Here is a 24918-nt window from a genome sequence, read left to right on the forward strand (position 1 = left end):
CTTAAAGTTATCTCTGGGTCATTATGCCGCGCGAGTATCGATGCCTTGCCACAGCTGCGCGCGTTGAGCCGACGCCACCCGCTCCTCTCGCAAATATCTGATCACGTGACGTGGCGTTGCGGAGCCGACGGCCCTCTCGCAACTGCGGAAATCGCGTGACGCTGTATTCGCTATATAAAAAGTGTGGCGTGTGCTTACCTTCGTGTGTTTATTTCAACTGAGCTTTTACCTGTCTTGCTAGGTTCAGCCGGGTTGAACCACAGGTAACTTTTTGGGGCGTAAAGCTGTACTTCTGGAATGCAAAGATGAAGGTCTAACGATGCATGGATTTGACCTTTGGCTCGCCGCACGTGTGGCTGAGACGTCATAACACGCCACTTGTCGCACTGGTACCGCTGCCCGCGTTTCAGACCGCTCGCTCTCAAAATGTTTGTCACGTGACGAACCACGTAATTCGCTCTTGCTGATTAAAGGCCAGAGCTCACCGCCTAGACGATCCCCCCCCCCCCCCCGCACTAAACCACATGAGTGAGAGTCCGTAAGGCCAGCATTTTCGTTTATAATATTCCTTCACTGGCAACAACAGACACCGCAGAAGGCGAGGTGGCTTCCCTGCCCTACGGAAAAGGGATCTATTGGAGCTCTCACCAATCTGGCGAGTGCTCCTTTTCACCGGGTGTATCTGTTGCTAAACCATCATCGTCGTTTTGGAGGAACCACCCGCCGCGGTGGCTCAGTGGTTAGGGCGCTCGACTACTGATCCGGAGTTTCCGGGTTCGAACCCGACCGCGGCGGCTGCGTTTTTATGGCGGAAAAACGCTAAGGCGCCCGTGTGCTGTGCGATGTCAGTGCACGTTAAAGATCCCCAGGTGGTCGAAATTATTCCGGAGCCCTCCACTACGGCACCTCTTCTTCCTTTCTTCTTTCACTCCCTCCTTTATCCCTTCCCTTACGGCGCGGTTCAGGTGTCCAACGATATATGAGACAGATACTGCGCCATTTCCTTTCCCCAAAAACCAATTATTATTATTATTCGCCGAATGGCGCTGGACGACATTGCTGTTGATGGCGTTCATCTCCGTGATCGTGAGCGTGAGCAACCTGCCCTGCATTGCTCATTGTCACCGCCGAACACAGGCCGTCGCTCATTCACGGAGTCCGTGGCCTCCATGGGGAAACCCCGCAGCGCCGCGAAGCCGTAGGCCCAGAGTCTGAAGGAGGAGAGAGCTAAAAAACAGGTCCGCTCGCTTCGGGCGCCCGCCGAAGAATCACCGCATTTTTTTTCTTCAGATCAGTCTGATTTCTGAAGCCTGAAGAGTGAATGAGGTGCATTGCCTTCACTGTAATTTCTAGAATCGCCTAACCGCCAGCCGGGGCCGAGTAACACTCCAAACAGCTGAATACAGACACTAAACCGTTGAATTTGCCATGCTTAAAGAAATTAAAATTAGAGCCATTTTTTTGGATGAACACACGCCATGCAAGGGCAGGTGGCATCTCGCGTCTTGTGCTCGGAAGCAAAATTTGCAATTAAAGGAATTTTATTTTCATTCGTGGCGGACCACCTAGCTTCGCTACATGCATATTTGACGTTCAGGTTCACGGATTTGCAAGAATGCAGTTTTCAAGGAATGAATACAACCTTCGTATGATGAGCTCGGGATTATTTCTCTCACGTAGCGGTTGTTGACTTCGCTATAGGTTTATTGCTCCTTAACTCAACTGGTATTAAGCAGCAATCCACATGTCTAAACAACTGGAAGTTAATGTGAGGATGTAAGAGGCAGACACAATGTCAACGCGACAGCGTTAAGGAGCTCGCGGCGCTGAAAAGCCGGTGTCATTGGCGTCGGCCGTGAGGGAAAAATCTTTCCTCCTCCAACTCCCACTCGCAATGTACGCCATTGACCCAACAGATAGCGCGCGACGACAGCGAAAGGTAAGCAAGGGACGCCTGTACCATATTTCGGTCGACAACCCGGACTTCGCTGTAAGGGAAGCAAAATGAAATGAAAATTGGTTTTATGGAAAAGAAGTGCGCCCTGTATCAGATATCTCTGTGGACACCCGAACCTCGCCGTAAGGAAAGGAAAATGAAATAATAATAATTCGTTTTTGGGGGGAAAGGAAATGGCGCAGTGTCTGTCTCATATATCGTTGGACACCTGAACCGCGCCGTATGGGAAGGGATAAGGGAGGGAGTGAAAGAAGAAAGGAAGAAATAGGTGCCGTAGTGGAGGGCTCCGGAATAATTTCGACCACCTGGGGATCGTTAACGTGCACTGACATCGCACAGCACACGGGCGCCTTAGCGTTTTTACTCCATAAAAACGCAGCCGCCGCGGTCGGGTTCGAACCCGGGAACTCCGGCTCAGTAGTCGAGCGCCCTAACCACTGAGCCACCGCGGCGGGTCAAAAAATGAAAATTCATTTTTCAGTAAAGGAAGGGACGCGTGGTGGTGGTGGTAGTGGTTTTACAAAAAATAATAGCGAAAAGGAAGGAAAAGATTTTGCTAGCCCCGGCATCTGCCATCGATACTGAAGCACCTGAGATGGGGCAGCGGAAATAAAGGATAGCAGGCAGAATGGAGAAATGAAATGAAAGAGGTGAGGGGACAGGAAGAGAGGATAGGGGAAATGGGACGCGTCTGGCATTTCTCTAGTTTGGGCGCAGTGGGTCAACGCGGGCACGAAGGAGTCACGCGCTGAGCGGCAAAAAACGAACACACATATCAAGCACGTTCACCACGAAGCTTGCGGCTTGCGGTGCTGCCCGTTCGTAAAGCGAGGAAGCTATGCAGGCGTTCATGGCATCGGGTTTGTCGAGAACGATGTGCCGACGAACTAAGGCTGCAGATTGAGTCCCGCGCGTTTCAGCAAGGCTTCTGGCATCGTATTTACGTGGTTCGTCGCTCCGCGCTTCCATTCCGCGCGTCCGTTTCACTGTACGTAGCAGAGCGATTTGTCTAACGGGCAAGGCGTCGCGCCGAACGGGCCATTGCGTTCCGTGGACTCCCTGACAGTGCTGCAACACGCTGTCGCGTTCCACCCTTGAAGGCGAAGCATAAGCGCACTACAATTTTTTTTTTGCGTGTGAATATGAGGCGACGGTGACAAATTTCGCAGTACACCAAGTCTGCGAAGCTTCGACCCTTCAGTTATAAGGGCACTCGACTGCTGCGCCCGAGGAAATGCGATCAATCCAGTTGGCTGAGGCAGTGTTTCGATAGAGCCTAAGCGCAAACGCGCCAGTGTGCTGTGCGATGTCAGTGGACATTATAGACCCCCATATGGTCGAAATTATTCTGGAGCCCTCCACTATGGCACCTGTGTGTTCCTTTCTTAGTTCCTCGTTTATCCCTTCCCTTACGGCGCCGTTCGGGTGTCTACCCAGACATGGGAGGAAGTTACTGCGTCATTTCCTTTCTTCAAAAATGTAAATTGTAAATTGGTTTTTGGGGAAAGAAAATGGCGCGGTATCGTATATCTCGGCGGACACCTAAAACGCTGCTGTAATGGAAGGGATAAAGGAGGAACTGACAGAAGAAAGGAAGAAAGAGGTGTCGTAGTAGATTCTCTGGAATAATTTCCACCACCTGGGGATCTTTAACGTGCACTGACCAATTTTTGTTTTCATTTTTGCGTGTTCATGTAGTATAATGAAAATGATAGATTATAGGAAAGACGTGGCGCTCATGTTCTGTGCGATTAAAGATCCACAGGTGGTCTAAATTATGCAGGAGCCCGCCACTACGGCAACTCTATTTATTCTTTCAGAACAACTTTCCTCCTTTCTTTTACGGTGCGGTTGCAGTGTCCGGCGAGATTAGACATATTTTGCACTGTTTCATTTCCTGAAACAATCCATTTTTATTAATAATAATAATAACTGGTTTTTGGGGAAAGGAAATGGCGTATTATTCCTCTCATATATCGTTGGCGACCTAAACCGCGCCCTAATGGAAGGGTTAAGGGAGGTAGTGAAGAAGAAAGGAAAAATTAGAGGTGCCTTAGTGGAGGGCTCAGGAATAATTTCGACCACCTGGGGATCTTTAACGCACACTGACATCGCAGAGCACACGGGGGCCTTGGCGTTTTGCCTCCATAAAAGAAATTTTTCAAAGGCCAATTTTCATTGTACAGCACACGGCTGTTTATTTTTCTGCTGTGCGTCGACAACAGGGCAAAGCAAAATGAAGAGTAACAATATTTTGTTCGTTTCGCTTAAACCTCACATTCTAATTTGACACATTGATTAAAACTTCAATGCAAAGCCACCAGTACACAATACGCGTTGAAAGCAAGCAAGGGTTCCACTAATACTTTGAATTTGTTGAGCAGAAGCATCTTACTGGACGACTGAATTTTTGTGCGCTGAATACATTAGCTAGCGGTACCGAATCAAGTTAGCACCGGCTCCATTTGCGGTGGACTTCCGCTGTCATTCCGGACACGATCTTGCTCATGATGATGTCCCGCACCGCTTGGTTTTTTTAAGTAATTGTCTCGGCCAGGTATGTTATGTGCTTCCAAGTACCCTTGTTTGTACACATTGATTGCTGGTCTGGCTGTCAAACTTCCCTTTTTGTATTTGATAACCGTATGTAACTAGGGCTAGCCAGCCCGTATTCATAAACTTCATTCTTTATTTAAATTCACCTTGCAAATATGCCGCGACAGTTTTGAAGTGCCCGTGTGGGCTCGTGGGAAATTCTTGGCGCACCATTACGGAGATATCGGCAGCTGTTCACGTGACACCTCATCCTTCTGTATTGCACGTTATCGCACGTAATCCGAGCCTCTAATTAGTGGCCCTTAACACTATGTTTTCCTTTAATGTAATTTGCGCACGATGCTTTCCGACATGCTTGTACAAATCCTCTGTTTATCCTCCTGACCAAACATCCTCATTGGTGAAGACGTTGTGCCCGGCTCCCGAGAGAAGGGACTCCGGTTCACTTCCGCTTGACAACCTTTTAAAGCGAAAGCTTTACCACGGCCGCTCAATTGCAACGCACTTGGTGCCATTGAGCGGCCGTGGCTTACAATCCACGCGGCTCCGATTTCGCTGCGTCTCTACGAATGACCTTGAATAGTAGGAGCGGAGCTGCGTATGCAACCACGTGACGTACCACGTGACTCGCAGCAGCTGCAGTCACGCGCTCCGCCGTCGTCGCGGCGGCTGCGCGCTGCCTATCCACCGTCTCGCTATGGACGAGCGAGTCAGCGGGAGCCGACGTCTTCGGGAGTGGGTACTCGCAGACGTCAGACCGAGGTTGATCACCTGGGCGACATTGCCAACTGGTCGAGGGATTTAGCAATCGATAGGGAGCGTAAACGTGCTAAACGGCCAGCCGAAAGGAATGGAGGGCGGGAGCTGTGCCTGGCTCGATGGCGAGCGAAAGATGCCGAATGAAGACAGCGACGAGCCTTGTTAGCAGCCGCTGTGTAGACTGGCGAGACACTGGAAGCGAGTTCTCGCAGTGCGGAATCCGCAACGACTCACGAGGTCCGTCTGCCTGTCAGACTGTGCTTCGGCCCCAAGTACCTTAGAAAATGACCTCCCATGTAATCTGTGCTTTCGCTTGCATAGCTAGGGTTAGCTGTGCTAAGCCGACCCGTTATTTTTCTTTGCAGCAAGCCTGTTTCACTACACTACACACATTCCACGAATTTGAATTTCCCAGTCACGCCGATGCCGGGTTTTTCTCCGAACGGGACCACTAACGCTTTTGCTTTCAGGGGTAATGCGTTGTTAGTCAGCGCCTTGATGTCTTCTAAAATCAAGGAGAATTGATATCGGTCATGTTTCACGACAGTTGACAGGCGTAAATGTATTTCATTTATTTTCTTAATGCTGGTTACTAGCAGTAACAACTTGCTCTGCTTGCAATCCAGATAGCGAGATAACTTACGCGGACTCTAAAAACCAAGTTAGACAGCTGTGCCTCTCGCTTTCCGTAGACACCTCAATGGCACCGTGAAGGGGGTAAAGTGGAAAGAACTGCATGTAAGTACACTCCGTCTCCGTTGACACCGAACACAGATCAGTGGGCGCGATCTTGCTGTACGTTTCCTTCGCCTACAAACCACAGTTAAGGAGGGAACCCCGTGGAACCCTTACCTAGTAAATGGCAGGGAGGCCGTGCCAACGCTCGACGCGATGTTGCAGGACGTCACCAGTGAGGACCACCTCAACGTCGCCGCATACCTGCACTCCACCCTAAGCCCGAATACGCGTATATGAGAGTAAGAAGGAGAGTATTCTTCCTAGGAAACTTGGCGCAGGTAAAAACCAGATGTGTCTGTTAAGAGACAAAGAGGGCAATGCCATTAGCAATATGGATAAGATCGTTAATGTAGCCGAAGAGTTCTACACAAATCTATACAGTAGCCAATGTAATCAGAACGTTAATGATAAAGACAGTAGCACACACCATTGCGTCTGCCCGCCAGATTATGCTGCAAAAACTAGCCCCCCTGTTGACGCAATGCCTTAAGACCTCGACCATAGCACAAGCTCTGAAGAGTGCAAATATTATCTTAATTCATAAGGGAAGAGACGCCAAGGACTTGAAAAAATTACAGACCGATCAGCTTATTGTCCGATGCCAACAAGGTATTTGCAAAGATGATCACCAGTAGTCATGAAAACCTTAGCCTTTAATCAACCAAATGATCAGGCAGGCTTTCATAAAGGATATTCAACAATAGATCATATTCACAGTGTAAATAAGGTAATAGAGAAATGCACAGAATATAACCAACCCTTATATATATATATATATATATATATATATATATATATATATATATATATATATATATATATATATCCTTCACTGACTACGAGAAAACGTTTGACAAAGTGGAAACCTCAGCAGTCATAAAGGCATTTCGTAATCAGGGTGTATAAAAGCCTTATGTCAAAATCCTGGAAGATATATTGAGCAACTGCACAGCTACCATAGTCCTCCATGCAGTGAGCTATTAAATTCTAAAATGGAAGGGCGTCAAACAAGGAATCACGATCTCGCCGATGCAATTCACCGCCTGCTTACAGTTGGTACTCCGAGGCCTGAATTGGGAACAGTTGGGCATAAGAGTTAATGGAGAATACGTAAATAATCTGCGATTCGCTAATGACATTGCCTTGCTGAGTCACTCAGGAGGTGAACTGCAAATCATGATCAATGAGCTACGCAGGACAGAAAGGTGGGTCTAAAAATTATCATGCAGAAAACCAAAGTAATGTTCAACATTATAGCAAGCGAACCGCAGTTCACAATTCGCAGCGTGGTGGAGGAAGTGGTAAAGGAATACATCTACTAATTGGAGGTAGTGACAGCTGATCCGGATCATGAAAGGGAAATAACTAGAAGGGCAAGAATGGGGTGCAGCGCATATGGCAGGTACTCTCAGATCATGAATAGCAGATTACCAATATCTCTCAAGAGGAAAGTGTAAACAGCTGTATCTTACCGGTACTCTCCTAAGGGGGATAAACGTGGAGGCTAATAAAATCAGTTCAGCTTTAGTTAAGGTCGTCGCAGCGAGCCATGGAAAGAAAAAGGATAGGCGTAATGTAAAGAGACCGGAAGCCGGCAGAGTGGGTGAGGGAACAAACGCGGGTTAATGACATCCTAGTCGATATCAGGAGGAAGAAGTGTGCAGGGCATTTAATGCGAAGGCAAGACAACCACTGGACCATAAGGGCAACGAAGTGGATTCGAATGGAAGGAAAGCGTTGCAGAGGGAAGGAGAAAGTTAGGTGGCAGGAGGAGATTATGAGGCTCTCAGGCATAGGGTTGGCCCAGCTGGGAAAGGAGAGGGTTAATTGAAGAGGCATGGGAGAGGCCTTTGCTCTGCAGTGGGTTTATCCAGGATGATGACGGAGCTGCTCTCTAGAAAAATCTCTTTTATAAAGGAAGTGTGCTCACCTCCTCACCTCCTGCGTTGCGTCGGTCTGGGTGCTGCTTTCGGAGATGGTCGTGGATGACCGCACGCACGTCCTCCAGCGCAAGGGGCAGATCGCGGGCAGTTAGTTGGGGTGCAGCGGTCGCGAGGTCGTCTGCTTCTTCGTAGCCGGCGTTGCCGCAGTGACCGGGCACCCACTGTGCACGCACGGCACATCCTCTCTGCGCGAGGCGCTCGATGCGCGAGCGAATTTTCCGCACTAGTGGTGTACCGCGGCCGTTAGATTGCAGGCCACTAAGGGCGGCGCGGGAGACGCACAGCAGAGAACTCCTGGGCGGCGGAGTGTCGAGTTTGAGCACCAGGTACAGCCCGAGGCGGATCCCAATCAGTTCCGCCGTGGTGGAGGAGCCCAGGAAGGTTACGTGTTGCTGGCTGTGTAGTCGCAGGGCGGAGATGGTAGCCGCTGACGACGGTTTCATACCGGTTGTTGGCAAAAATGCCAAGTGCAGACTGCGTAGACAAGCCGAATCGTCCTCATCGAGCACGTCAACGGTGTACTCATCAAGCAAGCCAACGATCATCACGGCGCGAAGTTCTTCGGCGCATACAGCCTTGTTTGTGCCGTTGAACCCAACGGACAACTTGAACTTCCTGAACAGGCAAGCCACCTCAATTTATCTGGAGAGCCTCGTACCGTGAGGCATTAAAGATGTCAGAATAAACCCGTTCAAAAAAGTCATTGCCATTGATGTGGTGGAGCGAAGTGCACTATAGAGTTTAACCGCAATCACCAAATTTGGCAACATCAGTGTACGCCAACTAATTCTTCAGGACAGCGGCACTACGGCTATCGTAATCTACAACGTCAACATCGCCATCTGTGACGCATACTTACCGATGTTGATCAAGCCGGCAACCAACGGCATTTCCATCATTCAAGTTCAGCCCTAGGAAGATCTACATGCATCAAGCTGACCTCCAAAGGCGACTCCATACCATCGTACGTGAAGGTTGGGCCTTTGCGTCGTCCAGTTCGACCTTTTGTGCCTAAGCCACTTAATGCAGGGAGTGCATGAGGATCGGCCACGTGAGCGGCGTCTGCATCAACTCCATCGTGTGCCCGTGATGCTCCCAGTCACACAGGGGTGACGTTTGCCGCGCGACTAGCTTGAAGTGCGCCAACTGCCACGGCCCTCATGACTCTTCCTCGAAAGACTGCCCCCGTGAAAGACCAGGCGCGCGGCACTGAAGCAAATGGTGCAACACCATTCTACACACAAAGAACCGGCCGCAAAGGAGCGAGGACGTCGTTCGCGTCGCCGAAGGTCGTCAAAGAAAGCAGTAACATTTGAGAAGAATGCGCCAACCGCAACTGCAGCTTGTTCGCCTCCACCATAAACCGTACCAAATCAAGGGAGCCCGGCGCTTGTTGAGGCTGGACCTGCTGCCTCATATGCAACTTGGCCACCACTGCCAAAGCTTTCTACGCCTACTGTGTCAGGGATGTTGGCGCACTCAGGTCAATGCACAGCGCCTACGACTGATCCAGCCAACGGAAACGATCAAGGGCATGGCCCAGATATGCAAATGATTGGAATGCTAACGTCACTAATGAATTCCATGCGTGCTCTGCTTTCCAGCCTAAACACGCCAGTATCAAATAGCGAACTTCAAGTGGTGGACGCGCTACATCCAGTTCTTGCGGCTCACAGTAGAACGCATCATGGCTCCTTCGGACCTGTCTTTTCAAAGGAAAGTAAAGCAAGCTTTCATTTTCCAGTTGGATAGTCGTGGACTACAGTCCTGGATTTCGGATTTACGGCACTACGTATACGAGAATCACTTCCCCATTCTTGTGATTTGTGAACCGAAGATCCCGGCAATTTTGCGAATATCCGGTTACGAGGCATTTCCATCACCCACGCTCAACAGATCCAGCAAAGGCAGCGTCTACATTCGACGTGATCTTACACATGTGCGACATTCAGTTCCCCCGAACGAAGACAATCAGTACGTTTGCCTGACAGTGAAGAGCCGAGACCTGACGTTTACGCCACTGGCGGTGTACTTGGCGCCATCAAGTCGTTTCGACGCCAGAAGGTTGAGTGGTTTGATGGCAGCTACACCTGCTCTGTGGGGCATTATGGGTGACTTCAATTCTCATCAAAAAATGTGGGGAGGCGTTAGGATCGACGTTAGGGGAAGACAACTTGTGTCCTTCGCCTCTGACCATGACCTCCAGTGCCTTAATGACGGAAGCCCGACCTATAATTGAGGGTTGACTTATAACAGCTGCTTGGACTTGACTTTCGTTTCACAGTGCTTTACCAACAGCGTCCGGTGGGTTTCGGATGTAGAAACCCATGGCAGCGACCATATCCCAAGCTGTCTGATTATTACCGGCTATTCCACATTTTCCCAAGCCTCGTATAGGCGGCGCATTGACTGGACAGTTTTTAAATTACTTATGGAGGCTGCTTGCACAGAGGGATTCTCTACCGGTCTTGAACAAAAAATTAATGAAGCCATGGAACACGCCACCTGCCCCTTTATCCCTATCGCTAAATACACCGATTTTTACATCGACTGCGATCACAACGGCGCAAGGCAGAGCGCAGATACCGACGCACGATGTCGCGCCTAGACCTAAGAGATACAAGGCGCATACAGAAGATGATTCAGCGCAGAATTCAAGCACTGCAAACACAACGCTGGAGGACATTTTGCCAAACACTTGATCCACGGAAGCCTTTGCCACGCGTTTGGAGTCTAATTCGGGGTATTCGCATGTCCCCTCAACAGCGCTACTCGTTCAAATCCGTAGCGCTCCACCAAAGGCGCAGTGTGGTTCAGGTAGCCGAAGATTTATGCGCTAGAATAACAGGCCCTCCGAATCCAGGCGCAACGCTGCACTGCAACAATGTTCCATCCTCACGAGATTCTCGGATGGATGTACTATTCTCCATGGAAGAACTTGATGCTGCGCTGGCTTTTTGAAGAAGGTCATCATCACCAGGGCCCGATGGTGTGATTTATTCCGCACTTGCCAACCTTGGCCAAGAAGCTCGACGGGCTCTTTTGGACACTTATAACAAGTCATGGACTGCTGACATAGTTCCTCATGATTGGAAGACCAGTCGTCTGGTTCCACTTCTTAAACCGGGGAAATCACCGCTCGACCTTTCATCATACCGTTCAATTGCACTCGCCTGCTGCGTCGGCAAAGTCATGTAAAGAATGCTGCTCACACGCGTGGAACGGTACTTGGAGCGATATCAGATTTACCCAACCTTCATGTCTGGTTTCCGACGGGGCCGCTCTTCTATCGACAACGTGGTTGAACTTGTAACGTCGGTTCAACATAGCAAAAGTTTGAAAAGATTGACCGTGGCATTGTTTTTTGGATATCAAAGGCGCGTACGACAACGAAACGCATCAGACCATTTTGGACGCAATGGATGCTGCTGAGATCGGAGGCCGGACATTCAGCTGGATACGCAGCTATTTATCAGAGAGGTCCTTTTTTTGTCTTGACTGCAGACGGACCAACGTCCTTACACCGAAAGCCCAGTTCTCTTCAACCTTGCTTTCATCGGCCTGGTCGACGTATACCCACAATCTGTTCAGATCTCTATATATGCAGATGATATCTGTATTTGGGCATCTGGTGTGACCCGTCCTCAAGTTCGTGCAAGACTTCAAATGGCGGCATCGATATTGACATCTTATCTTCGCTTGCAGGGCCTGAACATTTCAACCGAAAAGTGTTCACTTGTGGCGTTCACACGCAAAATAATGGCACGTTACACCGTTCGCATCAATGGCGAAGCCATTTCCTATGAGAGAAGCCACAGCTTCCTTGGTGTTGTCAACGACAGGAACCTCTCGTGGTGTCCACATATCTACGACATGAGAAAGACTAATTGCGATTGTCCACGACCTCTCCTTCCTCGGGGGAAGTCCTGGGGCGCATCAGTGCGTTCGATGCTACAACTGTACCGTTCCCTATTTATGGTCTAGATGCGGTACAGTCTTCCGATATTCAGTTCCATTAGAAAGACAAATATCAAGACTCTTCAAAGTGTGCAAGCGCAAGCTCTCCGTATCTGCTTGGACTGCCTATATGTGTATCAGCCGCAGCAAATGTTCTTCTTGCCCGGGAACATCCTGTTACTACATATATTACTTTTGACACCATGAGAACACTTATTCGGCACCTCACACGGGTTCCCTGTCATCACCTCGCAACACTCCCAATAATTAGGACCGTGTGCTGCATTTGCCAGTCATTGAAGCCCATCGCGCACATCTTCCATCGGAGTTCACCCCTGCGTCAAGACCGTGCTCACCCTTATGGAGTCTTCAAGAAACTCGAGTTCACCTCTATATTCCTGGCATTACGAAGAAAGCTGGTGTATCACTGCCCGCTCTCAAACAACTGACATTGAATCACCTGCATTCTTACCACAGTCATCGCATACATGTTAACCCAGATGGATCAGTTCACTCGACCAGTTCTGCGGATTCGGTGGTGATACCGGCCACATCCATCTTCATGAAAGTGAAGACGACCTCTCCAAAATCTTCAACTGGTGAGGAACTCGCAGCCTTGCGCGCTGCGGTAGAGTTCATCAGTCAAGAACCTCCACATGACTGGACGGTTTTCACGGACCCTAAAGCAGCCCTTCAAGCCATGCAAGCTGCGCTACGCCGCGGGTCGCAGGAAAAACTTGTTGCTGAGATCCGTCTACTGTACCACGGCACCGTATCCAAAGGTCATGACATCATTTTTCGATGGCTGCAAGGACACTGTGGTATTACCGGTATTCACCAGGCCGATGCGTCTACGCGTTCGGCTCACAACGACAGGCTTCCAGTGAGGATCCCAATATCAAGACCTGACGCTGCGTGTCTGCTTCGCCCTTTGGCGCTGGAGCTCCCACTTTCAGCGTGTAACACGGGAGAGTTTTACAACCTCCAACTCAAGGCACTAGACCCTGGACTGCGCCTTCGACATCCACGTAACTTAGCACGTCGCAAAGCATTATTGTTATGCCGTTTATGGATCGGTGTTGCTCTTACGAACCACTACGCTTACCTGATGGGGATGGCCGACAGCCCCGCCTGTGGTTGTGAGGAGACCATCGCTCACATTCTCTGTGAGTACCCTCCATTTACGAGTGCAAGACATACACTGTGTTGTGCCCTGGACTGCCTCGATCTTTGCCCAATAACAGAGCAAAAGATATTAAGTCCGTGGCCACAGCAGTGGACTGCCCTCAAGGCGTACAAGGCACTCTTTGCCTACTTGAGAGCGACTGGTCTGAGTGATAAATTGTGACATCGTTGTGCGTGTGTGCATGTTATGCCTTTTTCTCCTTCTCTCTTCCTTCTCTTGGTCCCCTAATTCCACTTCCCCAGTGCAGGGCAGCCAACAGGAAGCCCTTTCAGCTTAACATCCCTGCCTTTCCCTCCTCCTCTATCTATCTGCAGAAGAACCCCGACGTCATGCCTGGTTGAGCACTCAAGACGAGTAGCGCGCCGACCGCTGACATTACAATCTTCGTCGGCGCCACGCACAATACAAGCCAGCTGACCGAGTCTGAGTTTGGACATCAATTTGTCATGATGGACTCAGTGAAAACGCTTTCGCCGCTACTGCGGGTCGTAGATGATGATTCGCCTGCTATGTCAGCGGGACCCTGAAGCAGTTCTTGATGGATTGACAAGATCCGAGCAACGCCGAACCCGGGGAGAAGTAGTGCGTGTCGTGGGTCAAAAGCGATTTTATGAGCGCTTATATAACCATGCATTCGTGCTCATGCACTTTATTTCAAGGCGATATCTTTCTATGTTACATTGATTTAAAGCTGCTAGTTGTCGGCGTCGGAGCACAAAATATCCGAGAGCCATGGAGATGGCAAGAAGTAGAGAAAGGTAATGAAAGAGACAACTTTATTTCCCACTGGTTCCGCGAACTAGGGCAGGTGAGTCCTGTGCGGCCACCAGGTGGGGGCGACGTACTGGGCCCATGAAATTAGTGAAAGTTGCGTGGTCTTATCTGGCTGGTTGAGGAGTTGGTACGAGCATTCCGCAGTGGGAGCTGGCAGGAAGGCCCGTGTGGGAGGGCTATTTTCGCATGCCCAGAGGATGTGCGCCTCAGTGGTGGCCGATCCGTGGTTGCAATCTGGGCACGTGGGGTCGTATTTCCCAGTGGTGATCAGTGATAGCCTTGAGTAGCTGAGAATTAAGAGCGTCTGATTTCTTTGGAGCAGGGCGGCTTATGTTCGGTCGAGGCCGGGTTTGAGAGGCGGGAAAGGGCATCACGTCTTGTTATGAATATTGGTGATGTCGGCGCAAGTTTAGAGGTCAGCGAGGGCTCCAGGGTCCATGGGGCGGCCGCCGGGATTGTTAATCTTCGGGCAAGCCGGCCGCCCCTTCCTTACGAGCCTTTTATGAGTCAGTGGTGTAGTCAGGGGCTTATTATTTTGTCAATAACTTTAGGTTCCCCAACCTGATATATGTCCCTTCGTTTCCACAGTTGCCCCCATGGGCGGGTACCCAGATTAGGTCAATTTTGCGGTCGGGAGTGCAGCCTCGCAGGATGCATGCGCCGGCAATGCAGATGCAGCCTGCCGAGTAGTTTAGGATGGCTCGTTTTGAGTCACCGTGGACTGTGTGCATACGGCGGTGAGCGATAGCCAGCGCTATCGCTGTCTCTTCTGCTGCGGCGGGGGAGGAGGCGCAAACCACGGCGGCGGAGATAAGGGTAGGTCTCTGGGTGGTTTGCACGGACCACTCAGGTTGCACCCTGTCTTGCCGCGTCCATGAGTGTAGTGTGTTCGTCGGCACGATAGAAATCATCCAGTTCTCGGGCTTTCTGCGAAAGGCGCGCGTCGTGTCGGCGAGGCAGCCGCTTCTTCGGTAGTGGCTTGGCAAACCGGGGGTATATAATACACCTGGCAAGAAGTGGAGAGGGAAGCGGCTGGATCATCTTCGGAGCGAGGACGCTTTCCCGGAGAGGGCGTCGCCGTCGAATATAAGACTTCAGATGGCGGAAGCGGGCGGAGCGTCGGAGGCAGCAGGTGTCAGCATCAGACCACTTGCTGCATGACTTAGTCGCGCCAGTGCTCACGCAGCAGGAGTCATAAGTGTCTTTGCGAAATGTTTCGCGACTGCGCGCGTCACTGTCTCTTCAGACTGCCCTGTCGATGGTGCGTGTGCAATGTATTAAGTGTTGGCGGTAACGCTTTTCAAGTAACGGCGTTACCGGTAACGCTTTATTTTTTCGGTAACTTAGTAACGTATCCGTTACCATTTCTCAACTGTAAATGGTAACGTACTTACGTTAACATTTTTCGGTAACGTGAGCTGTCACGTTGCTAGTTGCTTTTTATTCCTGTTGTTGACCTCCCCCCCTCCGACTCCTTTTTTTTAAAAGAAAGCGCGGAGTGCCTAAAGTTATATTGCAGATGAACAACATGTACAGGCGTTCTCGACAAACCTTTTTGCGGCTCGCGTGCATGCCAGAAACACCTGCCATTGACGACGCACCCAACTGAAAGAAAAAGAATGAATACCCATAAAGCTCGAAAGGCGTACACGAACACACATTCAGGCACTTGCCTTCGCCTACTTCTCTTCCCAAGCCACTGCACACAATGATCTCTAAAGAGTGGAAGCATACCTGGCATTTTGTAACATCACATTGTTCAGAATTACTGTAAAGTTCCTGAAAGTTTAGCGATGTTTTCTTTGGAAAGTTAGGATTGATGATGAGGTGTCACTTCGTGTGTAATGTAATGTTCAGAAGACGACTTCATCATGTGCCACAGTGTCTGAAGCCATCACATGTAACTCTGCAGGACTATTGAGGCCACTATAACATAGCTGAGCTCCTGCACATTTGTGTAAATTATTCTCGTTAAGTCAGGATTTCGGGTGAAATCGCTGTTTTGGCTAGAAGTTTTATATGAAATATAAGCTTTAAAAAATTGTTATTGTGACTTCTTGCATCGAAGACGCACTGATTAAAATTTATGGCCATGCAATAATCAAAAAGTATCGAGTGGTACTTTTTTGGGGTAACGGTAACGATAAGGCGTTACAATATTTTTGTAGCTAAGGTAGTGCAGTAACGCGTTCCTTATTTTTTAGCGTAAAGAGTAACGTATTTAGTAATTTTTTCGCAACGCCTACAATACTGGATGCAGTGTGATGGTATGGCGGTGACATCAATGCCTGTGGCCTGCGAGCCAACCGCGTCTACGTGAGCAGGGAGACTAGAGCGCTCACAAAGGTACTCTACCGGCTCCAAATTAGGAGAGCCGATAAATCCTGTACGACGGCTGCAGAGGTGGGCTTCAACATCGACAATCACCGCTACAGTAAGAGCTCGGGAAGCTAGTCTCAACCGGTTGAAGATGAGTTGAAGTACGCAACGAGAAGCGGAGATGAAGCGACAGAAGCGTGCGGCCAACGTCGAGTTGCGGAAACGTGAAGCGGAAGCAATGCGGCAGAGGAGCGAACAGGAGGCTCAGGTAGGTGGTGGTGGTGAAAGCTTTAATGGACTCAAGGGAGTTCAGGACACGCAGGTGCTTGGGCCCCCGCACGGCCCCTCTGCACTCAAACGATCAAATGCTTCACTCGCGGGGCTATAGAGCTTTTTGTAATCCATACTCTTAAACAGTCTTAATTAAGCGTCCGTGGCGAATTTTTCTGTCGGCCTCTTTTTCGTTGATAAGTATGTGATCGAATCTTCGGCAGTACAGAGAATGCCGCGAAGGCTGTTAATCTTTTTTCTTGCTCAAAGCGACCTGTGCGCGGCTGTGACATTTTCTGCTGCGAGAAATGGCTAGCTTTATCTAAAATGACTGCAGCTACATTCAAAGACTTTCATTGCTCGAGATTGCGCAGTTACCTTTGAGGCTCAATCGGAGTTTCTTGGCAACATTTAAGTCACCGCGGTCGGGAGAAGCCGAAATCCTGTCCTTCGTGGTCCGCCCAACACATCTGTTGCTATCTATACCGTCTGGTTGTGGCCGAAAGTCTGCCCTACAAAGAGTCCTTTTAAGAGCCACTTCAGCAAGCGCAAACCAGACTGACAAATCGTCGGCATTTTGTCCTCCTAGCGCTATGGGCGCAATAGGGGTACTTGACGTCTCCGCAGCGGCTCCAGCAAGAGTCGAACTCGCAAAATATTGGACACCATTGATTCGTCCCGATTTGTCCCGATGCGGTGGCAGGAGCGCACGCAGCTGCATGTTAACTGGCGCCATCTGGCGCCCTATAAGCGATCTGCGCATGCGCACTGGCGACGCGCTGACTCACGATACTCGGCTAATGGTATACAGCACGATGCGCGTTATGGTAAAAGCGTCTAACATCTGCGGGGGTAATCCTCGTTTCTCATATGGGTAAATAACATCAACCGCTTGTTTCATCCTGACATGCGAAAGTAAGCACGCCATTGCTCTCATGGATGCTTCCCCGAACAGAATGGATCAATGCTTATTTTCCCCTGAGGTGCGGAAAAACGACGCAGTCGCTGCTTGGTTCAGGCGCTCGTGACTCTCCCGCAAGAAAAAAATAAGCCCGCTTCAGAGCGCAAATGCGAAATCCTTTCCCTGTCCTGATTCTACCTTAATTTTTCACTTCTGCTTTTTCTGTATTTTTTTCCTGGTTTTAATTTTATTCGCTTCATATCTCTATTTTCTTTCCATTTTTTCGTTTCTTTATTTTATATATTTTCCCTTTTCGTCTTATTTTCTAATTTCTGGTATTTTTCATTACTTAATCACACGTTGCTGGAGAACAGCGGCTTAATTAATTTTTACGTTTTTGTTTTAATTACCGCAACACTTATGATTGATAGTTCGTGCGGACAACTTCCGTCTACAACTTTCGTCCACGCCACTCATGAGCCAAGAAAGCCTTTCGCCTTAAAATGCTCTGTGGGACGTTATGCCACGCGACTATCCACGCCTTGCCGCAGCTGCGCGCGTTGAGCCGACAGCCCTCGCTCCTCTCGCAACTATCTAATCACGTGACGCTGCTTTGCGGAGCCGACGGCCCTCTCGCAACTGCCGGAAATCGCGTGACGCTCCATTCGCTATATAAAAACGTGTGGGGTGTGCTTACCTTCGTGTGATTACTTCAACTGAGCTTTCACCTGTCTTGCTAGGTTCAGCCGGGTTCAACAACAGCTAACTTTTTGGAGCGAAAAGCTCCACTTTTCGAATGCAAAGCTGGAGGTCAAATGACGCATGGATTTGACCTCTGGTTCGCCGCACGTGTGGCTGAGACGTCCTAAAACGAAACTTCTCGCACTGGTACCGCGCGTTCCGAAGCTGCGCTGACCGCGGTTCAGACCTCTCGCTCATAGAATCTGCGTCACGTGACTAACCACGTAATTCGCTGTTGCTGATTAAAGGCCAGAGCTCACCGCCTAGACACCCCCAAAACACTAGAGTGAGAGCCCGCAGGGCCGGAACTTTCGTTTATAATATTCCTTCAGCCGCAACAACAGACACCGCAGAAGGCGAGGTGTCTTCCTTGCCCTACGGGGAACGGATCTATAGGAGCTTTCACTAATCTGGCGAGTGCTCCTTGTCACCGGGTGTACCTGTTGCTAAACCGTCATCGTCGTTTTGGAGGATGCACCCACCGCGGTGGCTCAGTGGTTAGGCCGCTCGACTACTGATCCGGAGTTCCCGGGTTCAAACCCGACCGCGGCGGCTGCGTTTTTATGGAGGCAAAACGCTAAGGCGCCCGTGTGCTGTGCGATATCAGTGCACGTTAAAGATCCCCAGGTGGTCGAAATTATTCCGCAGCCCTCCACTACGGCACCTCTTCCTTCCTTTCTTCGTTCACTTCCTCATTTAGCCTTTCCCTTATGGCGCGGCTCAGGTGTCCAGCGATATATGAGACAGATACTGCGCCATTTCCTTCCCCAAAACCCTATTATTATTAAGCAAGGTCTCCAAGGCGTCTCTACTTACTGTATCTTGTTCCTCCCCTGGCGATTTTGGGCACGCCCAAATTGTTGATGCCACTGGCGGGGTGGGGGGGGGTGGAGCGGGGGAATGGATTCCTTTGAGAGGATTTGTGGCTTTTTCCTTGAGTTGTATGGGGCTATAGCCTACAATACGTTGAAATAAATTGACAGTGCTTTCTACACGAAATATATGTGCATCAGTAGATGTGCTCTTACGTTACAAACTGGGAAGGAATACTTTTGCATATATACATGCAGTCGTTGGGCAGAGGCTCAATAAAACCTGGGCTTCTTCAGGTATCGTGTCCGAGCCTTTCGTGGTGAGGAAATATGGAACTTGAATTTTGGGAAAATGAAAAACCAACGGGTTTACTGGCACATTGGAGTAACTTATTTGCATAATTTAGGAAAGAGCAAACACTCAAATATTAAAGTTTAACAGCGCTGAGCGACTCAATGAGCCTTGTTATTAGGGACCAGAGCAATCGTTCTCAGTCAGGTCTCCTGTTAATTATCCCAAAGTTCCGCCCCTTCATCAGACGGCGTTCAATTCAACACGTGGTACAGATTGAAGGAATGAAGCACATAGCACCCGGATGCACACGTGGGAATCGGCGAGGAGGATTCGGAGGTCCACTGCTACTTCGAACAGTAGAACGGCATGTCTCTATCGAAAACATGTGATTTGTTTAGGTGCCGCAGTCTCTCCTGCGGTGGGTCCTCTTCCCATGGGTCGGCTCCTGTCAGTCGCAGCTAATAACTGCAAGGCACAATCCGCTCTTCTCTCCATTTTCTTGTTCATCGCGGGAACCAGAGAAAGAGAAGGCCATCTCCCCACTCAATAAAAGCGTGGGAAAGATTCCGCAGGTAGGTTTCCAGAGACATCCTTTTTTTTCACGGTGTCAACGAGAAGTGAAATGACGCGTCCCCAGCAGGGTTGTAACAGCTTCCTCCCCCGCCAAACGAGGATCTGCGGGTAGCAGTCACTGCTGCTCCCCGAACGGACGACATAATTGCTTGCAGAAGAACCAACTTTTCTCCGTCGCCCGTAACATTGTCTTCTTAGACGTTGAACAGATTCTTCGAGGCTTCGCTGAAACTTCAACCACATGCTCAAGCCAGCACTCAGCTCTGCTCTAAGAAAGCCAGTTCAATGAACGATTACTACAATGTGGTTACTATAGCTGTTGGAGAAAAGCCCACACTAAAATCTCTCAGGACCCACGTCTGTTGAGAAAACCAAACATGCTACTACACACATTCACACGCATAAACGCACGAAATAAAAACTTAAGTGCAATTTGATATACATGAAGAGCACCCCGGAGCGTTTAGAAAGAATGCTAAGTGCGTCCGCGTTTCCATTTAAGTTGCCCTTGTAATTTATGTCGAAATGATACTGATGCAGAATAAAGCTCCACCTGAGAAGGCGGTTGTTCGCTGATGTCACTGTATGCGGCCAGAAAGGGGAGAATAGTCCGTTTCTACAGCCAATGTGGTGCCTCCGAGATAGCATTGTAGTTTCTGGATAGCCCAAACGATGCAAATGCACTCTTTCTTCCAACACGCAATACACCATCTCTCGAGAGCACAGTCTTCGGCTCAGGCAGAGAACGGAATGTTTGTTGCCGGCGTCATCCCTCTGGGAGAGAACGACACCTAGTCCTCGATCACTTGCATCACACTGGACCGTGAATTCTTGTTCGTAATCTGGAGCTCGCCAAACCGGGCGGCTAATCAGTACTGCATTCTGGTTTAAGAAGGACGCTTCCTTCTTTTCGCCTCAGACTACATTTGTCGGCTCTGTCCTGCGGAGAACATCGGTCAGGGGACTTGCCAAAGCGGAATAATCACGAATATAGTGATTGTAATATCCTGTGAGATCCAAGAATGCCTAAACGTCAGTCTCTGTAGACAGGGGGGAAGTAGGAAAATGGAGCATTTCTCAGCCGAAGCTCACCATTCTTGGTTGATAGCTTCCCGTTGGTGTAAGAAAAGCTGCATATCTACTGGCGTTTTCAGGATGCGGTACTTCTCAGTGCCCTCCAGTAAGGTCTACTGTAGTTACATAGGCTGCTCGACTGACCTGTTCCACTCCCACCTAGATATTGAGGATAGGATACACTTATCCTCGGTGACAGCATTCAACTTCCAGTAATCTACTACAGGCCTTGGCTCTTTACCCGGAGCTTCCGCCAAGATCATAGGCGACGTTTGTTCGCTTTCAGAGTGCTTGATTAATCCTAATTTCAGCATGCGTTTTACCTCCATATCAAGGATATATCTCTGCCTTGGAGAGAGTCGATAGCACCTTGAACGGACTGGCTCCTCGATAGTTAGCTCAATATCATGCTCAATCATATCAGTTCTGCCTGGCCTGTCTGCGAAGCAGTCATCAAACTGCTATCAGTTCGCTGAGATCAGACAACTGAGATTTATTTAGTTCTCCTCTCCGCTCAGTCCTCGTGAGGAGTTCCTGCGTGCTGCTTTCCTCTTTGCTTAGACATATAATTTTGCCTTTCATTTCCTCAAGAAGGTTCAGCGTTAGATTTATCGCGGCGTCTTCTGCACGTAAGGCTTCATTAGCCTTACGTGCAGAATGTGCGTAATGAACTTGTGTTCATTAGGCTGCAATCGTAAATGCGCACTTCTTTACGCTTTCCCCAGGTTTTATCCACGTAGTTGATGTAAGAGAGCTTGGCAGTTACTTCAGCAGACCCTTCCCACTGTACTTCGAGCCTATACTGCCTTGAAGTTCTCAGAAACATTACCTTGTCAGCGGCACAAAACGTCCCCTGGCGGGCTGTCCGATCATAGTAGACCTTAAAACGAACCTGGGCGGACTTCATGCTGTCCTCCACGAGATCTTTTATGTAGACTCAACACGAACTCCACTACTGTTGAGTCCTCTCCGCGCCCTTCCCAGGCTTTGCGTACCATTCGTAGAGGTGAGCGCAGTGACCTTCCTTACACCAACTCGGCGGGGCTGAACACAGTGGATTCATGCGGTACGGACCGCAAAGCGAAAAGTGCCGCATGTAGGCATGCGCCCAGTCGCGCTTTTCATAGCACAATCCCCTAAGCACGCGCTTTAAAACAGAATGCCTCCTTTCTAGCTGATGCTCTGCGGGTGATGGATTGAGCTGTGCACTTTTTTAATGCCGCAACCGCTCTAGAAATGAGGTGGTGATGACTCTTGTGAACACACTACCCTGATCACTTTGGATCTCGGAAGGAAATACAACTCGGGCAAAGACTGATAACAGTGAATTCACAACACTCTGTGATGCCACCTCGTGCAGCGCAACAGCCTCTGGAAACTTTGTGACTGGCATGGTGGGGATATAATGACACCTTGACTCTGTCAAGGGAAGTAGCCCAACTATATCTATCACCAGCGGTGAAATGGTTCAGTAATGATCGGTACTAAAACCATCGGCGCTTTCCACTTATCACGCGCCTTTCTGACCCGCTGACATGTGTTGCACGACCTTACAAAACGCTCCATGTCCTTAAAACATTCAGACCAATATATTCTCGTAAAAGCCTCTGCTTTGTTTTACTGATTTCCAGGTGGCATGACCACGAATTGCGAAGGGAAAGTCGTAGTAAGTCTTGTCGGTACTTCTGGGGAACGACTAATTTGTCGCGCTCCGCTCCACGGATATCCTTGTGGCATTTAGGTAGTTTTCCTGAAACTGCGGCTTGGGTTGTAAGCGTACCGAAAGGGCCCTCAATTACCACTGTCGCGATAGGCAAGCACACGTGTTGTTCTCTCACTACCTGTCGGATCCATACACATAGGCCTGTGTAATCGGATGGTGACACATGCGACAAATGGACAACATCCTTCGTTGCATCGGAGTTGCAACAAATGGACAACATCCTTCGTTGCATCGGAGTTGCTTCCCGTTCACTACCAGGCTATGCGCGTGAGGTTGCAACAGCTTCATGTTTTCATCGCAGTTACGGACATACGGGAGCGCAACCTTTTCTTTTTGACACTTCACTGCTATGTGACCCAGCTCATTGCATCTGTAGTTAGTGAGCGGCCTCCTAGCCTGAAACGTCACTTTTTCTTTATGCGCTATGGCCACTTTTGCACCGTTCTCTCATTGTCTTCCTTTCTTCGAGGTTTATCGGAAGAAACTTTTCTTTCGTCTTTCTCGACTTTAGAGTTCCGAAAGTGCCTCTCATGACGGTATTTTGCACTTCTCCCGAAAATACAGGGCATAACAACTCTAGTGCTGTTAAACAGCTGGCACGAAGCGCACTCCTCAATGAGTTCGGCAGCTTTTGTCGCAGACGTTACATTGTCGCGGTCCTGTAGCCAATTTCTTTCCTCTTCAGGGAGGCAGTTGTAAAACTGTTGCAACAACATTCTCTCCACAAGAGCGTCCCGGTTACTATAGTAACCGGTGCCCTTAAACCATTCGACCAAGTTAACTTGCAGCTTGTACAAAAAATCGGGATGGCTCTTGTCCCTCGAATTCTTAGCCCTCCGAAATCACTGCGTGAAAGCTTCTGCGCTAAGTCTTCTTTCGTTGAAGGCAAGCCTTGACCTTCTCGTAGTCGTCCGCGCCCTCCTTGCTGAGCTGCGCGACCACCTCCGATGCCTCGCAGGGCAGAACAGTAAGTAGCCTTTGATAGCAAGTCTATCAACTGAAGGACAGCTTGTCGCACGTTCGGCCAAAATTTGCTGGATACAGACAGATATCCCCTGACACCACATATGGCTGCATGTTCCATGACATCTTGAACTCTGCCTCCTCGTTGAGAAGAGGTACCGCTTGCTGGGGACAATTGCCCGACCTCTTGCTCAACTCTACTTCTGACTTACGGAGCTCAATTGCCCGTTCCTGTTTTATTGATTCATTATCTCTTTCACGCTCTCGCCTTTTCTGCTGTCTGAGCTGCTCTTCCGTTTTTTGATGAATGATGTTCCACGCCTCACTTAGCTCCACATCATCTGCGCCAAATAAGTGACTGCCTGAATAATCATGGGTTTTCGTGCAAAACCCTTTTGTATCGATCCCCAATTCCTCGTACAACAGAAACAGGTCCGGCTTCTGCAGCTTCTGTTGGGCCACTATAGTTCTGAGTGTAGGCAATTTCCAAATCAACTATACAAAGATACCAACCCTCGATGATTTAAGCACAGGTCTCTACCAGCTCTATATTTTAACCATCATTTAGAATCTGATCCATATCAGAGGAAAGCCAAGCACTCACCCACACATGTGATCATGTCCTGAGACAGCTGCTCTCTTGTTGGTTGACCGTTGTTGCCGATTGTATGTTCCGATCTAACGGCTGGTGACCAGTTTTAGTGGTGCAGGAGCTCACTCGAGCCTGGACGCTTTCGGGCAGCGTGTCCGAGTCTTCGGGCTGAGTAAATATGGAACTTGAAGTTTGGGAAAACGAAAAGAAGCGGGTTTACTGGCACTTGGAAGAAACTTTTAGATAATTACATAATTTACATAATTTATTAAAGAGCAAGCAGTAAAATTTTAAAAGTCCATAGCGTCGAGCGACTGGACAAGCCTTGTCGTCAGGCCCAGAGCAATCGTTCGCACTCAGGTCGCCTGTTAAATATCCCAAGGCTCCGCCCCTTCACCAGTCGGCGGCTAATTCAACACGTGGCACTGATCGTGTAGAATGACACAGCACAAAACACGCAGAGGCACTCGTGGGAATGGCGAGGAGGATTCGAGGGTCCGCTGCTACTCGCACAGAAGAGCGGCACGTCTCTGTGTCACCACTTGGCGCACTTTTGCGTGCGCTCCCAGACACCCTTAGAGCGTGTGGGGGTAGCTGTCTCGGTCACAGAGGAGATGCCCTCGACTCAGCGTGGCAAGCTCAGCCAGAGAGCAGCTACCAAGTGACAAGAGGGTTGGTCGTTTGGTGCCCGGCTTTCGCCGGTCGCAAGCCAGAAAATGGGTCGGAGTCAAAGGTTCACAAAACAAAATAGTTTATCCAGCTAAGAGACGATACAGAGGAGATTA

The 24918-nt window shown here is 49.4% G+C and overlaps 1 long non-coding RNA gene across 1 annotated transcript in view; it reads right to left on the minus strand.

Annotated features, from left to right (window-relative positions):
• Positions 1 to 24208, minus strand: part of LOC144119025 (uncharacterized) — a 237142-nt gene extending 212934 nt beyond the window's left edge. Inside the window, exon 1 of the long non-coding RNA XR_013312233.1 lies at positions 24146 to 24208. This is a non-coding gene — a long non-coding RNA (uncharacterized LOC144119025). The remainder of the gene's footprint in view (positions 1 to 24145) is intronic.
• Positions 24209 to 24918: the final 710 nt, after the last annotated feature.

This window comes from Amblyomma americanum, chromosome 2 (genome assembly GCF_052857255.1).
Source record: "Amblyomma americanum isolate KBUSLIRL-KWMA chromosome 2, ASM5285725v1, whole genome shotgun sequence".
NCBI classification, from domain to species: domain Eukaryota; kingdom Metazoa; phylum Arthropoda; class Arachnida; order Ixodida; family Ixodidae; genus Amblyomma; species Amblyomma americanum.